Source organism: Somniosus microcephalus, chromosome 1 (assembly GCF_052327205.1).
Source record: "Somniosus microcephalus isolate GS21.2 chromosome 1, FLI_Smic_1.0, whole genome shotgun sequence".
Taxonomy (NCBI): Eukaryota; Metazoa; Chordata; class Chondrichthyes; order Squaliformes; family Somniosidae; genus Somniosus; species Somniosus microcephalus.
The window spans coordinates 32305241-32328946 of NC_140987.1; the positions used below are offsets into that span (position 1 = coordinate 32305241).

At 47.1% G+C, this 23706-nt stretch overlaps 1 long non-coding RNA gene across 1 annotated transcript in view; it reads right to left on the minus strand.

The window, feature by feature from the left end:
• LOC147124017 (uncharacterized) overlaps positions 1-23706 on the minus strand; it is a 61053-nt gene that overhangs the window by 3569 nt on the left and 33778 nt on the right. The window lies entirely within an intron of this gene.

Consider the following 23706-nt stretch of genomic DNA (forward strand, 5'->3'; position numbering starts at 1 on the left):
CCTCAAGGCAGCCCTGCCCAATTTGATTTGTCCAATTAATATGATAGTTAAAATCCCCCATAATTATAGATGCTCCCTTATTACAAGCCTCAACTATTTCCTGATTGATACTCTGTCCAACAGAATTGCAACTGTTCAGAGGCCTATAGACTACGCCCACTAGTGTTTTTTTCCCCTTATTATTCCTTACCTCCACCCAAACTGTTTCATTATCCTGATCTTTTGACCCAATATCATTTCTCTGTATTACAGTGATTCCTTCCTTTATTAACATAGCCACCCCACTTCCCCTTCCTTCTTGCCTGTCCTTGCTGATCATTAAATAACCTGGTATGTTTAATTCCCAGGCATTGTCACCCTGCAGCCATGTTTCTGTAATGGCCACAAGATCATACCCATATGTAGTTATTTGTGCCATTAACTCGTCTATTTTATTACGAATGCTACGTGCATTCAGATAGAGAACTTTCAAATATGTTTTGTGACACTTAGTTCCTGCTTTTGCCCTTTTTATTACTTTACCTTTTACTCCATACCTTCTGCCCCTTCCTGACACGCTCTGGTTTTTAACTTCCCCACTGCTACCTAAGTCTATGACCTTCTCTGTTGTCATTTTTATTATTTGCTCTCTAGGAACCGCCCCCCCACTAGTTAGTTTAAAGCCCTCTCTACAGCCCTAGTTATATGATCCGCTGTATTAAGACTAAAGTACCAGGTTGTGATTTGTATTAATGTTTAGGACAGGCACCCTTCTAATCAATATCCCTATTGAGTTATACACAGCCATAATACCGCACTTGGCACCATGTCCCATTGGTTTGTCCATTATCCAATCTGAGTTTATTTCATATTGTGTATAAAATTGGCTATATTGAACCATAAAGAAACCATTTACTTAAAAAATTATTTGTTAAAAATGTAGAATATGTTTATGTCCACCTTATATTCTTGTTGTCTACCTGATAACAAGAATATGAGGTGGACATAAACATATTCACATGGAAAAAAATGTAACATAATAGAATCTCAGGACATCATGTTCCATTTCCCACCCTGTTCATTTTTCAGTCGGATCATAATGTAACAGGCAAAGAAAGTTCCTACAAAATTGCAGAACACCTAGACGCACCCTCATCCCATCTTGAGACCAATGGCAGCTGCAGGTAGGTTTGAAGTCTGATGAAAGGGTCATCGACCTGAAATGTTAACTCTGTTTCTCTCTCCACAGATGCTGCCTGACCTGCAGAGTATTTTTCTGTTTTTATTTCAGAGATCCGCAGTATTTTGCTTTTGTTGAGGTATATGGAGGGCAGCTGGCAGGGCTTCCAATCAAGCTGTCGCTGTTCTTCCTTGTAAATCTTTGTGATTATTAACCTGTATGTTTTCTTACCAAGTCAAAATGGATTGAGTGATAGGGAAATAATTTAACTGCTGTTCTTCTTCTTCTTAGGCAGTCCCTCGGAACCGAGGATGACTTGCTTCCACATTAAAAATTAGTTCGCAGATGACCGATGAGTCCAATGCGGGACCTACAGTCTCTGTCACAGGTGGGGCAGACGGTGGTTGAAGGGGCGAGTGGGTGGGGTGCTTGGGTTGACATGTGCTCCTTGCGCTGCCTGCACTTGGCTTCCGCTTGCTCCCGGCGAAGAGACTCGAGGCGTCCGGCACCTTCTCCTCCACTTTGTGTGGTCTTGGGTCAGGGATTCCCAGGTGTCGGTGGGGATGTTACACTTTTTCAAGGAGGCTTTGAGGGTGTCCTTGAAGCATTTCCTCTGCCCACCTGGGGCTCTCTTGCCGTGCCGGAGCTCCGAGTAGAGCACTTGTTTTGGGAGTCTCATATCGGGCATGCGGACAATGTGACCCGTCCATCGGAGCTGACTGAGCGTGGTCAAAACTTCAATGTTGGGGATGTTGGCCTGAGCGAGAACACTGATGTTGGTGCGCCTATCCTGCCAATGGATTTGCAGGATCTTGCAGAAGCAGCGTTGGTGGTACCTCTCCAGTGCTTTGATTTGAGGTGCCTGCTGTACATGGTCCATGTCTCTGAGGCAGGGTGGGTAACTGCTGTAATATGTTGCTAGATAATAGAGATAGAGGGGTCAGATTTCCATGGTGGGGGAGGGTCCCCAATCACCTGGCATAATTGCAGAATCGGCGGAAACAATCGTTCACTCCGGGGATTCCACCCAGGTTACAGTGGACAAGCAGGAGAACCACTCCCCCGCCGCCGCCCCCCCCACCCACCCACCCACCCAATGGAAATTACAAGTAACAATCGGGCAATGTCTCCCAAACAATGCTTCAGCCCATGGTAAGATTTTGACAACACAAGACAGTCATCCGGGAGTCCCAAACCATGTTGTTTTGCTTCAGCTCATAATCAAGTTGGCCAAGTCTTTCCCGTAAAGTTCAGGGGCTCAAAACTTACTGGCCGTTTTCTACGTTTACTGGCTGTTTGTGGGAGCATGCTGTGCGCAAATTGGCTGCTGTGTTTCCTACATTACAACAGTAACTACATTTCAACAGTACTTCATTGGCTGTCAAGCACTTTGGGACGTCCCGAGGTCGTGAAAGGTGCTATACAAATGCAAGTACTTTCTTTACATAGCTGCGGCTTGTGATTTTTGTTTTTGGCCTGGTAATCGGAGCAGAAACCGTATCTGCTGATTTTCTGCCCCATGAACAATGTGCACAAGGTGGTGATTGCGATTTGGCCCTCCCCTTCCTCCAACCACTGAGTTACGCCAGTGCCGCCGGCACACCCAAACCCCCGATGTTCCACTTGCAATGCACTAGAGGTTACTTAGAATGAGATTTATAAGGCAGGCCTGTGGCCAGAATCAGCTTAAGACTGGTGGAGGTGAGGAACTTTTGAGCGTGAAGAATGCAAAAGCTGTGTAGACGGTGTTTAACTTGCCTCTGGCTGTCTGTGAACTTTGAGACCACGCCCACACCCCGGTCCTGGAGTATTTTGGCACCCAATCATACTAAGAGCTACTCAGGTGCAGGAATGAGTTTCCCCAATTGGGCATTCTTTTGTTTTCCATCATATAAGGAGGAGAAATAAAAACAGAAAATGCTGGAAATATTCAGCAGGTCAGGCAGCATTTGTGGAGAGAGAAACAGAGTTAACGTTTCAGGTCGAAGACCTTTCGTCAGAACTGGAAAAAAGCAGGAAATGGAACAGATTTTTAAGCAAGTGTAGAGGCTAGGAAATGGGGGAGGGGATGTATGAACAAAAGGGAAGGTCTGTGATAGGATGGAAGGCAGGAGAGGTTAAGAGACATTAAGAGATGTTCAAGGCGAGACGAGATGGTAATGGGACAGGTTAAGAAACAAAGGATGGCTCCAGATGAAGTGTGAATTGCGCTGGCAGAATGAAAGACAGCTGCCATGTGGGAGAGAAGAAAAAAAGACACTGACAAAAAGTGTGGATAAAAAATATATATATATATATGATAGGGGCCGAGGTTATGATCTGAAATTGTTGAACTTTATGTTGAGTCCGGAAGGCTGTAAAGTGCCTAATCGGAAGATGAGGTGCTGTTCCTCGAGCTTACACTGAGCTTCAGTGGAACAATGCAAGAGGCCGAGGACGGTGAGGTCTGAGTGTGAATGGGGCGGTGAATTGAAATGACAGGCGACCGGAAGCTCGGGGTCCCCCTTGCGGACTGAACGGAGGTGTTCCACAAAGCGGTCACCCAATGTAGAAGAGACCACGTCGTGAGCAGCGAATACAGTATACTAAATTGCGAGAAGTACAAGTAAATTGCTGTTTCACCTGGAAGGGGTGTTTGGGGCCTTGAACAATGGGAAGGGGGGAGGCATCTCCTGCGCTTGCACAGGAAGGTGCTGGGCGAAGGGGAAGGGGTGTTGGGGGTGATAGCGGAGTGGACAAGGGTATCGCGGAGGGAGCAGTCCCTATGGAATGCTGAAAGGGGAGGTGAGGGGAAGATGCGTTTGGTGGTGGGATCACGCTGGAGGTGGCGGAAATGGCGGAGGATGATCCGTTGAATGTGGAGGCTGGTGGGGTGAGGGGGAAGATCAGCTTGACTGGATGGGGAAATGAAGAGTAAGGCACCATTTGAGGAGGGTGTGTCCTTCAAAATATTCTCTCCCCTGCCAAAATATACAGGAAATATTCAGACCAAAATGAGAAGTAATATGTTAGAAGAGTGCACTTCACCACCAGGTGTCAATAGGGGAGCTGCATGAAGACCTGAACTACAGCCATATGTCTGCACATCGCTGTCTGTGTCTAGGACTACGGTCAACTTTCATGCCACCAATCATTTCAGGCGGCCACGGGGCGGATGGGGAATCTGTGCAATACAAGCCAGGGTACTGTCCAGGTGTGTATTCGTCAGGTAACTGATATTCAGTGCCACTGCCCCAGCAACACAGACACGCGGTTTTGCAGTTTCCTCCCATGGAGACCCAGCCGTCTTCCTTTCCTTTGCTGCATCTGATCCAGGAGGGTTTGCAGTTCAACCTCACTGAAATTGTGCGCTCTTCTTTTCCGCCTCCTGTCCGTGCCCTTCTCCCTTCCTTTGGTTGCCTCTGCCAGATCCTCCAGTGGAAGACATCCTTTAAATCACACATGACTATCTTTTTATTCATTCACAGGATGTGAATTTATTGCCAGCATTTCTTGCCTTTGAGAAGGTGGTGGTGAGCTGCTCTTTCAGAGGGGCAGTTAAAAGTCAACCACGTTGCTGTGGGTCTGGAGTCACATATAGGCCAGACCGGGTAAGGACGGCAGATTTCCTTCCTAAAAGGACATTAGTGAACCAGATGGTAGTTTCATGGTCACCATTACTGATGCTAGCATTTTATACCAGTTGCTGTGGTGGGATTTGAACTCATGTCCCCAAATCATTAGCCCAGGCCTCTGGATTACTAGCCCAGTAACATAACCACTATGCTACCGTACCCCATGACCTGACCGATAACTCACTGAGCCAAGCACTTTCTTACTGGCCTGCTGCTACATTCTGCAGCCAGATTTGGCTTCTTCTAGGTTGCAGTCTAGTTTCCAAGTGCCACTAGCACGGTACTGCCGTTTGTGCATGGCATTTGCGCCACAGACCCACTGATTATGGTGGGGGTCAGCGTTGCAGAGAATCGGCAAGTGCAAGTCCCAACTCAGGGGCACTAAACCAGCAGATATCAGTGTAGTGTATGTGCTTTAAGTCAGAACTACTTTTTACAGCTCCTGTATACTGTAGTACCGGCAGTAACCACACCAGTATATAAGCTGTGCGCATGCCTCTGTACTCCAGTCTAGAGATGACCCTCCTGCAGTAAAGACCTGTTGTTTGTTTATGTACAGCATCCGTGTAATTCTTTATCCACTGAACCACGGATCTAACAGTGGCGACGAGTGTTGATGCGAATCTACCTGCAACATTAAACAAAAAAAAACAAAAAAAATAGTCGAGTCCAGGAACACGGGCGTCGACCGCAAGCAACCGCCCAGCAGTCAGGCAGAGATCCAACTTCGCTGGGGAGGCTGTGGAGAGCCGGGCTTGGTTCCCCAGCCACAACGAGCAGTAAGAGACCGACGACAGGTCCAGAGCAGACCCTTCCCGAGCAGCGGTGGCTGGAGCCGACCGATGGCAGAGAGAGAGAGCCGGGCAGCGTCGACAGGGTAAGAAAGAGGGTGAAGAGAGCAGGGCGCAGCCGGGGATTGATCACCGAGCGGCGTCGAGGAAAAATACTGCAAATCGGACAGAGCGTAAGAAACAGCCGGGTTCTAGACCGAGCAGCGTCGACAAATATCAAGAGAAGAACGCGCAGAGCACAGCCAGGGATCACGGGCTGATCAGGGTCCGCAGGGCGAAGCAAGGGGAGACGCCATTGAGCCGCGGAGAAGCAGGGAGAGCGCGGGAGGCGCCATTGAGCCGCGGAGAAGAAGAGCGCAGGAGACGCCATCTTGCGAAGTCACAGCGGAGAAGACGGGCGAGCGCGGGAAGGAAGGAAAGCGCAGGAGACGCCATTTTGTGCCAGCGGAGAAGAAGGGGAAGCGCGGGAGGCGCCATTGGGGATAGTTAACGCACAACCAAGGATGCCGAAGAGTGGCAGTATCTCTACGTTCGACAATGAAGTCGAAGATTGGGCGACATATGTGGAACGTAGAGGTGTACTGCAGGGCGAATGAAGTGCCAGATGCTAATAAAGCACTGGTTCTGTTAAATTCCATGGGTGCAAAAACTTATGGGTTACTGCGAAATCTAATAACCCCAGAGAAGCCGGTAAACAAGGATTTTGGAAGCATAGCAGAAATCCTACAGGACCACTTAAGCCCCACACCGCTGCTGATAGCAGAACGATTTAAGTTCCATAAAAGGAACCAACACAAAGACGAAAGCAATGCTGAGTACCTAACGGAACTGCGCAAGCTATCGAAATACTGCCAGTTTGGAGCAGGACTAGCAGACACGTTAAGGGACAAGTTTGTGTGTGGGCTACAAAGTGAAGGAACCCAGAAACGGCTTCTATCAGAAAAGGACCTTACGCTTGACAAAGCTTTCAATATGGCAGTATCACACGAAGCAGCCGCAAGGGGCACTGCAGAGATACAACGGAGACCGCAAGAATATGGCACCAACGAAATGACCTATGGAACAGGGAAGTGCTATCGCTGCGGCAGAACAACACGACCAGAAAGATTGTTGGTTCAAGGACCAAGTGTGCAGACAGTGTGGGAAAGCAGGACACATAGCAAGAGTCTGCAGGTCTGGGAAGAAAACCAACAGTAAGAAATCTCCACAGGAGAAGTACAAAAAGGTACACCAGGTGATGGACAGTGGTTCAGATGAACAGAAAAGTGACACAGACTCCGGAAGCAAGGAGCTGGGTTGTCTGAAACTACATAATGTAACCGAAATAGAGGATCACCAGACTATTTGGGTTACACTCAAGATAGACGGAGTCCAAGTGGAAATGGAATTGGACACAGGGTCAGCTCTAACAGTCATAAATCAAAGAGACTACAAGCGGCTATTTTCACACATACCCTTGAAAACTACAGAGATTGTCTTGAAGACGTATACGGGGCAAAAAGTCTACCCCAAAGGAAAAATAAGGGTGAAAGTGACATATAAAGGTCAGGAAATACCTAAAATGGATATATATGTATTGCCAAATGGAGGACCACCACTGCTAGGACGTGAGTGGATCCGGAAGATACATTTAGATTGGCATTCCATACAGGCACTGAAGGTGGAGGCCAAAAAGGATGACGACGTCACACCTGGACGACTATCAAAAATGCTAACTGACGCAAAAGAAGTGTTCCAGGAGGGACTAGGAACACTAAAAGGAATAACAGCAACAATTAAAATAGAGGATAATGCAAGCCCAAAGTTTCTGAAGGCCAGACCAGTGCCTTATGCGATCAGACCAGCGGTTGAAGCAGAGCTGGAAGGGTTGGAACGTTCAGGAGTACTGTCCAAAGTGGACTGGAGCGAGTGGGCTACACCCATCGTCCCTGTAATGAAGAGGTCATTGAGTAATACGCCTGGGGAACCAAAGAAGATCCGCATCTGTGGGGATTTTAAGGTGACAGTAAACCCAGTCCTTCACACGGTGCAATATCCGCTTCCACGAATTGAGGATATTTTCGCCTCGCTATCTGGTGGTAAACGCTTCACCAAAATTGATCTCGCCCAGGCGTACTTGCAAATGGAGGTAGAAGAAGCTTCGAAACATTACCTTACGATCAACACCCATAAAGGTCTCTATCAATACAACCGGCTGGTGTTTGGAGTAGCCTCGGCTCCGGCTATCTGGCAAAGGGCGATGGATCAGGTCCTGCAAGGGATTCCAGGGACCCAGTGTTATTTGGACGACATCTTGGTCACGGGCGAAAATGACGGTGATCACCTCGCTAACTTGGAGAAGGTGCTCGCCAGATTAAAGGAATATGGGCTACGAGCTAATCGCCACAAGTGCGAGTTTTTCCAGAAACAGATCTCGTATTGCGGCCACGTCATCGATGAAGAGGGGTTACATAAGTCCCCTTACAAGATTGAGGCAGCAGTCAAGGCTCCAGCACCGGAAAATGTGTCACAACTGAGGTCGTTCCTCGGGCTGGTAAACTATTACCACAAGTTCTTACCAAATTTGTCTACGGTACTACACCCGCTGAACACCCTACTGCAAACAGGGGTACCATGGAAGTGGGATGACGAACGTAGACGAGCTTTCCAGAAGTGTAAAGAATTGATCACATCAAAGGAGGTGTTGGCCCATTTCAACCCAGCACTACCAATTCGTTTGGCATGTGATGCATCACCCTACAGCATTGGAGCAGTGCTGTCGCACAAATTCCCAGATGGGTTGGAGAGGCCAATGGCCTTTGCATCTCGGTCACTAACCTCAGCCGAGCGCAACTACGCCCAGATTGACAGGGAGGCCCTCAGCCTAGTATGGGGAGTAAAAAAATTCAACCATTATCTGCATGGGCAGAAGTTCACCTTGCTGACTGACCACCAACCACTTGTCTCCATCTTTAATCCTAAGAAGGGCGTGCCAGTAATGACTGCACAGCAGTTACAAAGATGGTCCCTGTTTCTAGGGGCGAATCAATATGAAATAGAATATAAAGGCACGAAACAGCATGGGAATGCTGATGGGCTATCGCGCCTGCCACTGCCTACGGTGGAGGAAGCACCAGCAGTGGACCCTATCGAGATATTTTATTCGTCGATAATTGAACGATTGCCAGTAACAAACGCGGATATAGAGAAGGAGACCCGCAATGATCCGACGCTGTCACGGGTATATGAATTGACGGTGAGGGGATGGCCAACACATGGCGACTCACTGTTGCCAGCATTCTCATCCAGAAGAGAACAGCTGTCAGTATGCCAGGGGACAGTGATGTGTGGATCCAGAGTGGTGATTCCACCCAAGTTAAGGGAGCGAGTACTAAAGGAGCTACATGAAGGTCATGTGGGGGGAGTGAAAATGAAAAGCCTTGCGAGGGCATATGTGTGGTGGCCGGGAATCGATCAACAAATCGAAGACCTAACTAAGAGCTGCTTAGGATGCCAGAAGGTCCAAAATGCACCACCACATGCCCCTCTACACCCATGGGAGTGGCCCTCCTCTCCATGGCAACGGGTGCACATTGATTTCGCTGGTCCATTCATGGACTCAATGTTTCTAATAGCAGTGGATGCTCATTCAAAGTGGCCTGAGGTGATAAAGATGTCTTCAACCACTACAGAGAAAACGATTGCAGTCCTACGGACCATATTTGCCAGAAACGGTTTGCCAGAGCAGATCTGCTCTGATAATGGACCACAGTTTGTGTCCGACGAGTTCCAAAAATTCATGAAAAGGAATGGGGTAAGGCATTACACATCCGCCCCGTATCATCCAGCCACCAATGGATTGGCTGAGAGGTTCGTACAAACCTTTAAGAAGGCGATAAAGGCCATGTGCGACGAGGAAATTCCACTACAGCATAAGATGGACAATTTCTTATTAGCCGACCGAAATGCGACACATGCAGTTACCAACCAGACCCCGGCCATGATGTTCTTTAACAGAAGGTTGAGATCTCGTCTGGATTTGCTCAGACCAAATGTGCGAAGAAATGTTGAGGACAAACAATTCCAGCACATCAATGAGAAGCCGACAAGGAGCTTCAATGTAGGGCAACCATTCTTGGCCCGTGACTATCGAACAGAGAAGTGGCAACCCGGAACGATATGTACAAGGCAGGGGCCATTAATGTACACATTGTGAGACGCCACGTCGATCAGATCTTAGCGTCAAAGGAAGGCGCCAACCCCATGTCTCGAGTACCTGGGGATGAACCCGATGAAAAGGGGTCAGAATCACCTCTGCACCAAGAACAAGAACCTCCGGAAAGGCGCTATCCCGAAAGGGTCAGGAAGCCGCCCCAAAGACTGAATCTATAAATGGACTTTTTGTTATTGAATGTACATGTAAAAATGTAATTGTTATTTGAATATTAAGGGGGTATTATTAATCTAAAATGGGAGGAATTGTAGTGTATGTGCTTTAAGTCAGAACTACTTTTTACAGCTCCTGTATACTGTAGTACCGGCAGTAACCACACCGGTATATAAGCTGTGCGCATGCCTCTGTACTCCAGCCTAGAGATGACCCTCCTGCAGTAAAGACCTGTTGTTTGTTTATGTACAGCATCCATGTAATTCTTTATCCACTGAACCACGGATCTAACAATCAGGGCCTGGACCGCCTATAGAAGATAGGAGCAGGAGTAGGCCATTCGGCCCTTCAAGCCTGCTCCGCAATTCAATGAGATCATGGCTGATCATGCAAATTCAGTACCCAGTCCCTGCCTTCTCCCCATATCCCTTGATCCCTTTAGCCTTAAGAAATATATCCAACTCTTTCTTGAATATACTTAATGAACTGGCCTCCACCGCCCTCTGTGGCAGAGAATTCCACAGGTTCACCACTCTCTGGGTGAAGAAATTCCTCATTTCAGTCCTAAATGGCTTACCCCTTATCCTTAGACTATGACCCCTGGTTCTGGACTCCCCGGCCATCAGAAACATCCTTCCTGCATCTAGTCTGTCCAGGCCTGACAGAATTTTATAGGTTTCGATGAGATCCCCTCTCAATCTTCTAAACTCCAGTGAGTATAAGCCCAATCGACCCAATCTCTCCTCATAAGTCATTCCTGCCATCCCAGGTATCAGCCTGGTGAATCTTCGCTGCACTCCTTCCATGGCAAGAACGTCCTTCCTCAGGTAAGGCGACCAAAACTGCACACAATACTCAAGGTGTGGTCTCACCAAGGCCCTGTACAACTGTAGCAAGACATCCTTGTTCTTGTACTCGAACCCTCTTGCTACGAAGGCCAACATACCATTTGCCTTCTTAACCGCCTGCTGCACCTGCATGCTTACCTTCAGCGACTGGTGTACAAAAACACCCAGGTCTCTTTGCACTTCCCCTTCTCCCAAACTATTACCATTCAAATAATAATCTGCCTTCCTGTTTTTGCCACCAAAGTGGATAACCTCACATTTATCCACATTATAGTGCATTTGCCATGTTTCTGCCCAATCACCCAACCTGTCCAAATCGTGCTGGAGTTTCACGACATCCTCCTCACAGCATACCCTCCCCCCCAGCTTTGTGTCGTCTGCAAATTTGGAGATATTACATCCAATTCCCTCGTCCAGATCATTAATATATAGTGAACAGCTGGGGTCCTAGGACCGATCCTTGCGTTACCCCATTAGTCACTGCCTGCCACTCGGAAAACGACCCGTTTATTCCAACTCTTTGCTTTCTGTCCGCCAACCAGTTCTCTATCCAAGTCAATACCTTGCCCCCAATCCCATGTGCCTTAATTTTGCACGCTAATCTCTTGTGTGGGACCTTATCGAAAGCCTTCTGAAAGTCCAAATACACCAAGGCAAGGGAATACACAATGAATGGTAAGACCCTAGGCAAGACGGAGGGTCAGAGGGATCTGGGTGTGCAGGTACACAGATCCCTGAAGGCGGCGGAACAGGTGGATAAGGTGGTAAAAAAGGCATATGGGATACTTGCCTTCATTAGCCGAGGCATAGAATATAAGAGCAAGGAGGTTATGATGGAGCTGTATAAAACACTGGTTAGGCCACAGCTGGAATACTGTGTGCAGTTCTGGTCGCCACACTACAGGAAGGATGTGATAGCTTTGGAGAGGGTGCAGAGGAGGTTCACCAGGATGTTACCAGGGCTGGAGCGCTTCAGCTATGAAGAGAGACTGGGCAGATTGGGTTTGTTTTCCTTGGAGCAGAGGAGGCTGAGGGGGGACATGATTGAGGTGTACAAAATTATGAGGGGCATAGATAGGATGGATACAAAGGAGCTTTTTCCCTTAGTAGAAGGGTCAATAACTAGGGGGCATAGATTCAAGGTAAAGGGCGGGAGGTTTAGAGGGGATTTGAGAAAGAACTTTTTCACCCAGAGGGTGGTTGGAGTCGAACTCACTGCCTGAAAGGGTTGTAGAGGCTGGAACCCTCACAACATTCAAGAAGCATTTGGATGAGCACTTGAAACGCCATAGCATACAAGGCTACGGACCAAATGCTGGAATATGGGATTAGATTAGACGGGGCTTGATGGCCGGCGCGGACACGATGGGCCGAAGGGCCTCTATCCGTGCTGTATAACTCTATGACTCTATGACACCACATCCACTGGTTCTCCCTTATCTATTTTACCAGTTACATCCTCAAAAAATTCCAGTAGATTAGTCAAGCATGATTTACCTTTTGTAAATCCATGTTGACTTTGTCCGATCCAGTCACTGCTTTCCAAGTGCTCTGCTATTACATCTTTTATAATGGACTCTAGCATTTTCCCCACTACCGATGTCAAGCTTACCGGTCTATAATTCCCCGCCTTTTCTCTACCACCTTTTTTGAATAGTGGGGTAACATTAGCTACCCGCCAATCCATGGGTACCGTTCCAGAGTCTATCGAGTTCTGGAAGATGACCAGCAATGCATCTACTATTTCTAGGGCCACTTCCTTAAGTACCCTGGGATGTAGATTATCAGGCCCTGGGGATTTATCGGCCTTCAGTCCCATCAATTTTCCTAACACCATTTCCCTACAAATACTCATTTCTTTCAGTTCCACCCTTTCATCAGACCCTATGTTCCCCGGCATCTCTGGGAGGTTATTTGTGTCCTCCTTTGTGAAGACAGAACCAAAATATGTATTTAGTTGGTCAGCCATTTCTTTGTTCCCCATTATAAATTCCCCCGATTCTGACTGCAAGGGACCTACGCTTGACTTCACCAATCTTTTTCTCTTCACATATCTATAAAAGCTTTTACAGTCAGTTTTTATGTTCTCTGCAAGCTTACTCTCATATTCTATTTTCCCTTTCTTAATTAATCCCTTTGTCCTCCTTTGTTGAATCCTAAACTGCTCCCAATCCCCAGGGTTATTGTTTTTTCTGGCCAATTTATATGCCCTCTCCTTGGACCTTATGCTATCCCTAATTTCCCTTGTTAGCCACGGTTGGGTCACCTTTTTTGTTTTATTTTTATGCCAAACTGGGATGAACAAATTCTGTAGTTCATCCATTCGGTCTTTGAATGTTTGCCATTGCCTATCCACCGTCAACCCTTTGAGTGCCATTCCCCAATCAATCCTACCCAACTCGCTCCTCAGACCATCATAGTTTCCTTTATTTAAATTGAGGACCCTAGTCTCCGAGTCAACTACTTCATTCTCCATCTTAATGAAGAATTCGATCATATTATGATCGCTCCGACCCAAGGGGCCTCGCACAACAAGATTGCTAATTAATCCTTTCGCGTTACATAATACCCAGTCTAAGATGGCCTGATCTCTGGTTGGTTCCTCGACATATTGGTCCAGGAAACCATCCTGTAAACACTCCAGGAATTCCTCCTCCACAGTATTGTTACTCATTTGGTTGGCCCAATCTATATGTAGATTAAAGTCACCCATGATGACTGCTGTGCCCTTATTGCATGCTTCTTTAATTTCTCTTTGAATGCCATCCCCAACCTCCGCCTTACTGTTTGGAGGTCTATAAACCACTCCCACTAACGTTTTTTTCCTCTTAGTATTTCTCAATTCTACCCATACAGATTCCACCTCATCAGAGCTAATATCCTTCATTACAATTGTGTTAATCCCTTCTTTAACCAGTAATGCTACCCCACCTCCCTTTCCTTTTTGCCTATCTTTCCTGAATATCGAATACCCCTGGATGTTGAGTTCCCAGTCCTGGCCTTCCTTGAGCCACGTTTCCGTAATCCCAACCAAATCGTATTTGTTTACTTCTATTTGCGCAGCCAATTCATCCACCTCATCCACATTATTGTTATAGGAGTGGAGTATGGTATACACTCCCTTGTCAGAGATCCTATTGAATTCCAGTAGATTATTCTTAAGATGAAGGTCAGAAACAGGCTATCATTTTTTGGAACTGGTTTAAGGTGTGGTATAAGTATTCATAGTGCAGAAATTATGTATGTCAAACCTGTTTTGGTATTTTACTTTCCAAAATGCTTTCGAGCCTGGACTGAGTTGGTGTGAGCCTTTAGTCTATATTAGAGTGTAACGGTAGTGTATTGGTTATGTTACCAGACTAGTAATCCAGAGGCCTGATCTAATCATCCAGTAGAACGCGAGTGCAAATCCCATGTTGGCTATTTGAGAATTTGAAGAAAAGGCTGGTATCAGTGAATTGTCACAAAACCCAACTGGTTCACTGGAGAAGAAAGCCTGGCCTATATGTGACTGCAGTCCCACACCAATGTAGATTTGCTCATAACTGCCCTTTAAATTACCCTAGCAAACCATTCATTTCAAGAAGGATGTCCAACCATACCTTCTGAGGGCAACTAGGGATGGGCAATAAATGCCAGCCTCGCCGAGAATGAATTGGAAAAAAAAATTTAATTCCCGTCAAGGCTGGCATTTGTTAGCATGTGTGTTGCTATGTGAGGGATGGCCCAAGTACCCAAGGAAATATAACTGAGCAAGGAGCCAACACCTTCGGGGGAAAAAAATGGGGGAGGGAGAATATTGGCAGAAAATAAAAGTTTGCACACACAAGGAGGATCCATATGTATGTTCCCTTAAAAACAGCTTAATCTATGGGCGGGCTTGAGCAGAATTTTAATTTTGGGCTGCAGAAAGGGGTATCAAAATTCTGCATGAAAGTAATTGCTGTTAGGAGATATGCCAATATATGTTAGCAAAATACTGCGGATGCTGGAAATCCGAAATAACCAGAAAACGCTGGAAAAACTCAGCAGGCCAGGGCAGCATCCGTGGAGCATCTGATGAAAGGTCATCGACTGGAAACGTTAACTCTGTTTCTCTCTCCATGGATGCTGCCCTGGCTTGCTGAGTTTCTCCAGCGGTTTCTGTTGTTATTTGCCAATATATGTATTGTTAAGGTTATTGACCCCCCCACCCCCACCATTAACCACAGTGAAGTGTGAAGAGTTAATTGAGCAGCTATTAATTTTAGAGGTGTGTTGGTGTGCATGTAACAGCGAACCTTGCCTGCCCTTGTCAGATCATTTTCCAGCACTGGCCTGCCATTCTGGGGGTGAAAGAGGTGGCACCTGTGCCACAACCATCTCCCTCCATATGGCGCACGAGACACTTGCTTATCCACGGCCATTGGGTGACACTCAAGCAGCTTGCAATCACTTCACAGGGCAATCGCGTGGCTGTCTTAAACCACAGTGATCTCCGTCCTCGCAGGTTATTGTTTTCATTCACAAATATAATAAATATTCATTAGTTTGACCAATTTGTTCATTACTTGAAGAGACATAATAACCACCAATGCAGTGTTACAATCTGATCCTGTTCAAACGCAAGCTGCAGCACAGTCTGAATTCTTAACAGGTTATGCAAAGCAAACAATAAAATGTGAAAGCAAAGATCATGTGGTTTAAAAGTCATGTGAAGCGATTACAAACTGCTCACAGGTCAGTCACCTGATGGCCATTTTGAGGGAGCCAATTCAAGTCAACTGGACTTAGTAATAAAATCAGCCAGAGTTAGCACTCCTGATTGTTAGTCGGTGACCTCCCTGTTGGAAGTACGAGTGCTAGGAGCGGACAGGATTGGGCTTGGCTTTGATCCCCTCTGCAAGGAGCTTACTCATGAAGAAAAGCCACTTACACAAGTTATCATGGGATGACCCAAATACCCAAGGAAATATAACTGAGCAAGAAGCCAACACCTTCGGGAAAAAGAGTCAGGGGAGGAAGAATATTGGCAGAAAATAAAAGTTTACACACACAAGGAGGATCTATATGTATGTTCCCTAAAAAACAGCTTCATCTATGGGAGGGCTTGAGCAGAATTTTTATTTTGGCCTGCCACAGATTTCACATTTGCTGTGACACCACTGGAAGAAAACTAAAGTTATCATTTCTGCCACCAGCATTCAAACCAGAACAAAAGGGATATTTAAAATACAATAGCAAAATACTGCAGATGCTGGAAAGCTGAAATAACAACAGAAACTGCTGGAAAGACTCAGCAGGTCAGGCAGCATCGAGGAGAGAGAGAAACAGAGCCAACGTTTCGGGTCGAGGACCCTGCGTCAGAACCGGAAAAGGTTAGAGAAATAACAGGGGCAGGGAGGAGGGGAGGAAAGAACGAAGGGAAGGTCTGTGATAGGCCGGAAGGCAAGAGAGATTGACTGACAAAAGGGATGATGGTGCAAGGCAAAAAGAGAGGTAATGGGACAAGAAACAAAAGTTGACACTAGATGAGGTGTGAATGGCGATGGCAGAATCATCAACAGCTACCATGTGAGAAAACAAGGAGAAAAAAAATAATAAAATATAGGAGCCGAGGTTATAGACTGAAATTGTTGAACTCGATGTTGAGTCCAGAAGGCTGTAAAGTGCCGAATCGAAAGATGAGGTGCTGTTCCTTGAGCTTACGTTGAGCTTCGTTGGAACAGTGCAAGAGGCCGAGGACGGAGAGCTCAGAGTGGGAGTGGAGCGGAGAATTAAAGCGACAGGCGACCGGAAGCTCGGGGTCACGCTTGCGGACTGAACGGAGGTGTTCCGCAAAGCGGTCACCCAATCTGCACTTGGTCTCTCTAGTGTAGAGGAGACCACATCGTGAGCAGCGAATACAGTATACTAGATTGCAAGAAGTACAAGTAAATCGCTGTTTCACCTGGAAGCAGTGTTTGTGGCCCTCCTCCCTGCCCTTGTTTAAAAATCTCTCTTCTCTAACCTTTTCCAGTTCTGACGAAGGGTCCTCGACCCGAAACGCTGACTCTGTTTCTCTCTCTCCTCGATGCTGCCTGACCTGCTGAGTGTTTTACAGCATTTTCTGTTGTTTAAAATAACCTAGGAGGAAGGAGGGGAGTTTGCGCCATGATATTTATAGAGGTAAATGGGAGCCAAGTAAATGCGCTGATTAAGTTCCTGCTTGCCATTATTGCTATGCATTGAAAAATTTGTGTATTACAAACGGATTTTCCACGTCAGGACTCTCACGCCAAGCCCTTGCATTTATTTTTAAACGCTGGAAATAAGTTACAGTCAGGAAATGAAATATTGCAGCTGAGGTTTGCTTCAGGAAATGATTTATTTCATCCTTCTATAAGTAACAACTGGCATTTGTCTGTATTCCCTGTCTCTCATAACCATAGTGACGTGATTTGTGCCTGTTGATAACTTTTTTTTTAATGATTTATGTGATCGGATTGCAACTAAGTGCTGAGCAAAAATCCCAGCCACGGGAGATTGTTTTGCTGTCTCAATTCCTCCATAGTGCAGGATATAATTTCAAAGGAAGTCACTACAGGTCCTTATAGACTGAACAGGCAGAGGCTCTTTTCTCTAGAAAAGAGAAGACTGAGGGGTGACCTAATAGAGGTCTTTAAAATTATGAAGGGATCTGATAGGGTAGATCTGAGGAGGGATGTTCTTGCTATGGAGGGAGTGCAGTGAAGATTCACCAGACTGATACCTGGGATGGCAGGAATGACGTATGAAGAGAGATTGGGTCGATTAGGCTTATATTCGCTAGAGTTTAGAAGAATGAGAGGGAATCTCATTGAAACTTATAAAATTCTAACAGGATTAGACAGACTAGATGCAGGAAGGATGTTCCCGATGGCGGGGGAGTCCAGAACCAGGGGTCACAGTCTAAGGATAAGGGGTAAGCCATTTAGGACTGAGATGAGGAGGAATTTCTTCACCCAGAGAGAGTGGTGAACCACAGAAGGCAGTTGAGGCCAACTTATATTAAATATATTCAAGAAGGAGTTAGATATATTTCTTAAGGCTAAAGGGATATGGGGAGAAAGCAGGGACAGGGTACTGAATTTGGATGATCAGCCATGATCTCATTAAATGGCGGAACAGGCTCGAGGGGCCGAATGGCCTACTCCTGCTCCTATCTTCTATGTTTCTATGTAAAGAACAAGGGAGAGAAATTGAGTCACGCCCCCTTTGGGGTGCTAACTTCGCTACCTTTGGCACCCCGAAAAAGTTAGTACCCCTGCGGCTGAAATTAATTGGTAGCACCCCAAGAGGGAAGCAGGGTGCTACTGGAAGTGCCCCGCCTCCCTCTTGGGGCACTGCGAGGGAATATCGCGGCGCTATGTGCTGCAGCGCCACGCTCTGCGGCACGTCGCGCCACGGTACTGCAGGCCTTCCTCCCCTTCTTAAAGGGGAGGGGACCTTGCGCAGCGCGACCCGGGGCCCAGCTGGGCCACCAGGGATCGGAGTGCCGGCAAAAGAGCCCGGCACTCGAGAAGTGCCGGGCTCACGGAGCACAGCCGGCACGCCGCGGGGGTGGGGCTGAAGAGGAGGCCAGGGACGGCAACGGGGGCAGGTGCTGGCAGGCGGCCGGCAACAAAAATGGCCGCCCGGCACCTCGCCTTCAATTAGCGCCGTCCCGGCCGCAGGTACACCCCACTGACCCCGTCGAACACAGCGTCTGGCGGTAAGTCAGGGGGCGCTACTGAAGATCGCGGCCGGGGCGCTGCGCACGGCAATGACATAATTGCCGACGGCGCTGCGCCGTGGGGCGCTAGCGGTTACCGCCACCGCTAACCTCCCACTGAATTTTGCAGGAGGTGTTGGCGGTGCCGCGCCTGGGCGCTAGTTGCTTTGCGCAAAGCAACCGAATTTTTCCACTTGTGGGGGGTGTCCAAACTAGGAGCCATGAATACAAGATAGTCACCAATAAACCCAAGAAGGAATTCAGGAGAAACTTCTTCACCCAGATCGTGGTTAGAATATGATAATTGCTACCACATGGAGTAGTTGAGGTGATGCTTTTAAGGGGAAGCTAGATAAGAATCTGAGGGAGTAAAGAAAGAAGGATATGGAGATAGGGTGAGATGAAGAGGGGTGGGAGGAGGCTCGTGTGGAGCATAAACACCGGCACAGACCAGTTGGGCTGAATTGGCCTGTTTCTGTTATGTAAATTTTATGTAAACGTATTCACACAGATTACAATCACTGGCAGCGCCTTTGAAATCTGAAATATTTCCAATGTTGCCTTGTACTAAAATTAGATTCATTTCGCTGTATGCAACTTACAGTGTCACAACAAACGTTTTTCTAGCAAATACAAATACCCGGGTCTGGATTTTCATTCTGTTGGTACCTGGGTGTGGTGTAACTCCAGGGGCTTATGTAAAATTTACTCTGGCAGTAAAAGTGAAAGTAAAGCTGCAGCCATTATTTCGACTTTCCCTTTTATGCTGGTGACAGCAATTCGGAGCTCCGAGAGGTCCAAAGGGCCTACCAGGGCAAGGCAGAGAACATCCAAACGGTCAACAAACTTTACTCCATTTGTGTCAGTGGGGATAAAATGGGTTGCTCCTATCCCTGCTGTTATTTCTGAAACATTATCATAGACAGAAACGAGGCCTATATTACATAGAAACATAGAAGATAGGAGCAGGAGTAGGCCATTCGGCCCCTCGAGACTGCTCCGCCATTCAATGAGATCATGGCTGATCATCCAAATTCAGTACCCGGTCCCTGCTTTCTCCCCATACCCCTTGATCCCTTTAGCCTTAAGAAATATATCCAACTCCTTCTTGAATATATTTAATGAATTGGCCTCTACTGCCTTCTGTGGTAGAGAATTCCACATATTACACTAACTTGCATTGTTACTGTTAAGTCTGTGTGTTCCAGTTGTATTAAGATTAATTACTGACACAGACTACAAGAATAAAGTTCAACAGGTCTTTACTAGTTGGAGGTCAGGACTATACTAAATACAATATCACTACACAGTACTTATATACACCGGTGGTCACCACCGGTATTACGTATACAGCAGCCAGAGAAAGTAGTACATCTCTTAAGGTGGAACAGGCTTAAGTTCTCTTAAGGTGGAACAGGTTACATACACCACAGTTACATGATAATTATTCCCTCGCTTGCCTGAAGCCCTGAACCTCTTTCCATTCTAACCCTTCTCATCCTATTTTAATCGCTCCTACTTTTTCTTCTGCATTTTCCTCTCGTTTCTCTAAAACTGCTCTACAACAACAACGTATTGCATTCATCTAGCGCCTTGGACATAGCAATATGTCCCAAGGCGCTTCACGGGTGCGTTATCAGACAAAATTTGACACCAAGCCTCATAAGGAGATGTGACCAAAAACGTGGTCAAAGAGATAGGTTTTAAGAACATAAGAAATAGGAGCTGGAGTCAGCCATTTTTGCCCTTCTAGCCTGCTCTGCCATTCAACAAGACCATGGTTGATCTTCTACCTCATCTCCACCTTCCCACACTATCCCCATATCCCTTAATTCCCCAAAATGTCAACCTCTGTCCTGAATATACTCAACGACTGAGCATCCACAGCCCTCTGGGGTAGAGAATTCCAAAGATTCACCACCCTCTGAGTGAAGAAATTTCTCCTCGTCTCAGTCCAAAATGGCCGACCCCTTATTCTGAGACTGTGACCCCGTGTTCTAGATTCCTCAGCCAGGGGAAACATTTTCTCAGCATTAACCCTGTCAAGCCCCTTAAGAATGTTGTATGTTTCAATGAGATCACCTCTCATTCTTCTAAACTCTAGGGAATATAGGCCTAGTCTACTCAATCTCTCCTCATAGGGCAATCCCCCTCATCCCAGGAACCAGTCTAGTGAACCTTCGTTCCACTCCCTCTAAGGCAAGTATGTCTTTCCTTAGGTAAGGAGAACAGAACTGTACACATTACTCCAGGTATGGTCTCACCAATGCCCTGTATAATTGTACAGGTAGTAATGCTTCTTGGGGCAAAAATTCGGTCGCGCCCCTTTTGGGACACTAACTTCACGGGGCGCTACTTTTAGCACCCTTAAAAAGTTAGCACCCGAAATTCACTGGTAGCGCCCAAAGAGGGAGGTGGGGTGCTACTGGAAGCGCTCCCCCTCCCTCTTGGGGCGCTACCAGGGAATATCGCAGTTCTACATGCCGCTGCAGATCAGGATGCCGACAAAAGAGCCCGGCACGCAATAGAAGTGCCGAGCTGATGGAGCGCAGCCGTCACCCAGCTGGGGGGGGCTGCTGCAGAGGAGGCCGGGGATGGCAACAGGGGCTGCCTGGCACCTCCCCTTTAATTATTGCCTCCCCAGCTGCACGTACGCCCCTGAATCAAGGGGCACCACTGAAGTTCACAGCCAGGGCGCGAGCGGGGCAGTGCGCACGGCGATGATGTCATTGCGCTACCAGTTACCACTGCCACTAACCTCCCGCTGAATTTCATTGGAGACGATAGCGGCGCTGTGCCCGGGCGCTAGTTGCTTTGCACCCAGTTAGTGCCCTTAGTGCAAAGCAAACGAACTTTGACCCCCTTTACTCTTCTACTCTAACTCCTTTGCAACAAAAGCTAACATACCATTTGCTTTCCTAATTGCTTGCTGTACCTGCATATAAACTTCCTGTGTTTCATGTACAAGGACACCCCGGTCCTTCTGAATACAAACATTTCCCAGTCTCTCACCATTCAAAAAAATATTCTGCTTTTTTGTTTTTCCTACCAAAGTGGATAACTTCACACTTCCCAACACTGTATTCCATTTGCCCCTCAGTCAACCTGTCTATGAGGGTCTACAGAGCATCTTAAAAAGGAGAGAGGGGCAGAGGTGCTTAGGGAGGGAATTCCAGAGCTTAGATCGCTGAAGGCACAGCCGCCAATGCTGGGGTGAAGGAAATCAGGGATTCTTCATTTCTCCCTCCCTGTGCTCAAATCAAGAGTTGTCGTGCTATTTTCCAGGCTCACTCAGTCTTGCCCAGGATCTCAAAACTTCTTTCCTCCCTCAGACTCTCCTCCTTCTTGCAATGTGAAAGCTTTTAAAACCCTAGCTTGGTGTCACCAGATTGCTACTTCCTGATTGACCTTAGCAAAAGTTTTTCGACATGAGCTGCAGGCCTTGACCCTTCCCCTTAGGTCTTTAATAAAAACACTCTCTTGCCTCACACACACGTATTTTCGAGCCCCCTCTTACTTCTTTATCACTGGCCTGCCTCACTCTTGCTTTCCCTCACATATTCAGTCGTACACCTGCTCTCATTCACTGTTCTTTTAAACAAATATTCTCTTACTTTCTCCCTAATAGACTTCTTTTTTCATTCACACTCACTTTTCCTTCAAGAAATGAGTGGAAACCTCCCTTCAAATGGTCTTTCACGCACTTCTTCAAATGAGATATTCCTATAAAAATAGACAGAACATCAGCCTGCATAGAAGTGCAGCTACTGGGATCCATTCACCTACAAGCTGACCCCATTTTCATAACAGAGCTTTGTAGAGAGACAAATCCAGTAATATAAATCATGCACCGAGGACTGGCTTTAATTCGAAACAATACTCTTATTATGGCTTTAGATGACTGCTCTTCGGTCCACACCACAAACTCCGTTCCCTAGCCACCGACTCCATCCCTTGCCCTGGCAACTGTCTTGAGGCTAAACCAAACTATTTGCAACCTTGGTGTCGTATTTCACTGCGAGACGAGCTTCCGACCACATATCTGCTCCATCACCAAGACCGCCTACTTCCACCTCCGTAACATCGCCCGTCCGCCCCGCCTCAGCTCATCTGCTGCTGAAACCCTCATCCATGTCTTTGTTACCTCTAGACTCGACTATTCCAACGCACTCCTGGCCGGTCTCCCATCTTCCACCCAACATAAACTTGAGCTCATTCAAAACTCTGCTGCCCGTGTCCTAACTCGCACCAAGTCCCGTTCGCCCATCACCCCTGTGCTCGCTGACCTACATTGGCTTCCGATCCGGCAACAAATCAAATTTGAAAATTCTCATCCTTGTTTTCAAATCCCTCCATGGCCTCGCCCCTCCCCATCTCTGTAATCTCCTCCAGCCCTACAATCCTCTGAGATCTCTGCGCTCCTCCAATGCTAGCCTCTTGTGCATCCCCGATTTTAATCGCTCCACCATTGGTGGCTGAGCCGTCAGCTGCCTCGGCCCAAAGCTCTAGAATTCCCTCCCTAAACCTCTCCACTTCTCTACCTCTAGCTCCTCCTTTAAGACGCTCCTTAAACCTACCTCTTTTCTGTCCTAATATCTCCTTATGTGGCTCGGTGTTCAATTTTATTTGATAACATTCCTATGAAGTGCCTTGGGACGTTTTACTGATTTAAAGGCACGATATAAAAGAAAGCTGCTGTTGTCATAGATTTGAATGGCAGCCAATAGAAATATTAGTGTACTGGGTGCTCCAATTACACCACGCTGCAGGGATGAGCAAACTAGCACCAAACTGTTGACCAGAACTGACCCAGCCCCTAGCTATCTCAGCACAAACCAGGAGATTCAGCCTGGGACCTTCATGGTCTGAAAGATCTGTGCTGAGTTAGCTGAGGTAAGGCAGTGTGGCAGCGGAGGGTGCTACAATTAGGACTCAACGTCCCTAGGCTAGGAAAGGAGAAAGAAATCAGCAAAGGCTCCACCTCCTGAGGTGCAGCCTCCGTAGGTCTCAGCTGTGGCTCAGTGGGTAGCACTCTCGTCAGAAGGTTGTGGGTTCCAGTCCCACTCCAGCAACCTGAGCACGTAATCTAGGCTGAAACTTCAGTGCAATAGTGAGGGAGCGCTGCAGAGATGCGGTCTTTCGGATGAGATATTAAACCGAGGCCCTGTCTGCACCCCCCTCAGGTGAACGTAAATGAAATCGTCCCATGGAATCTAA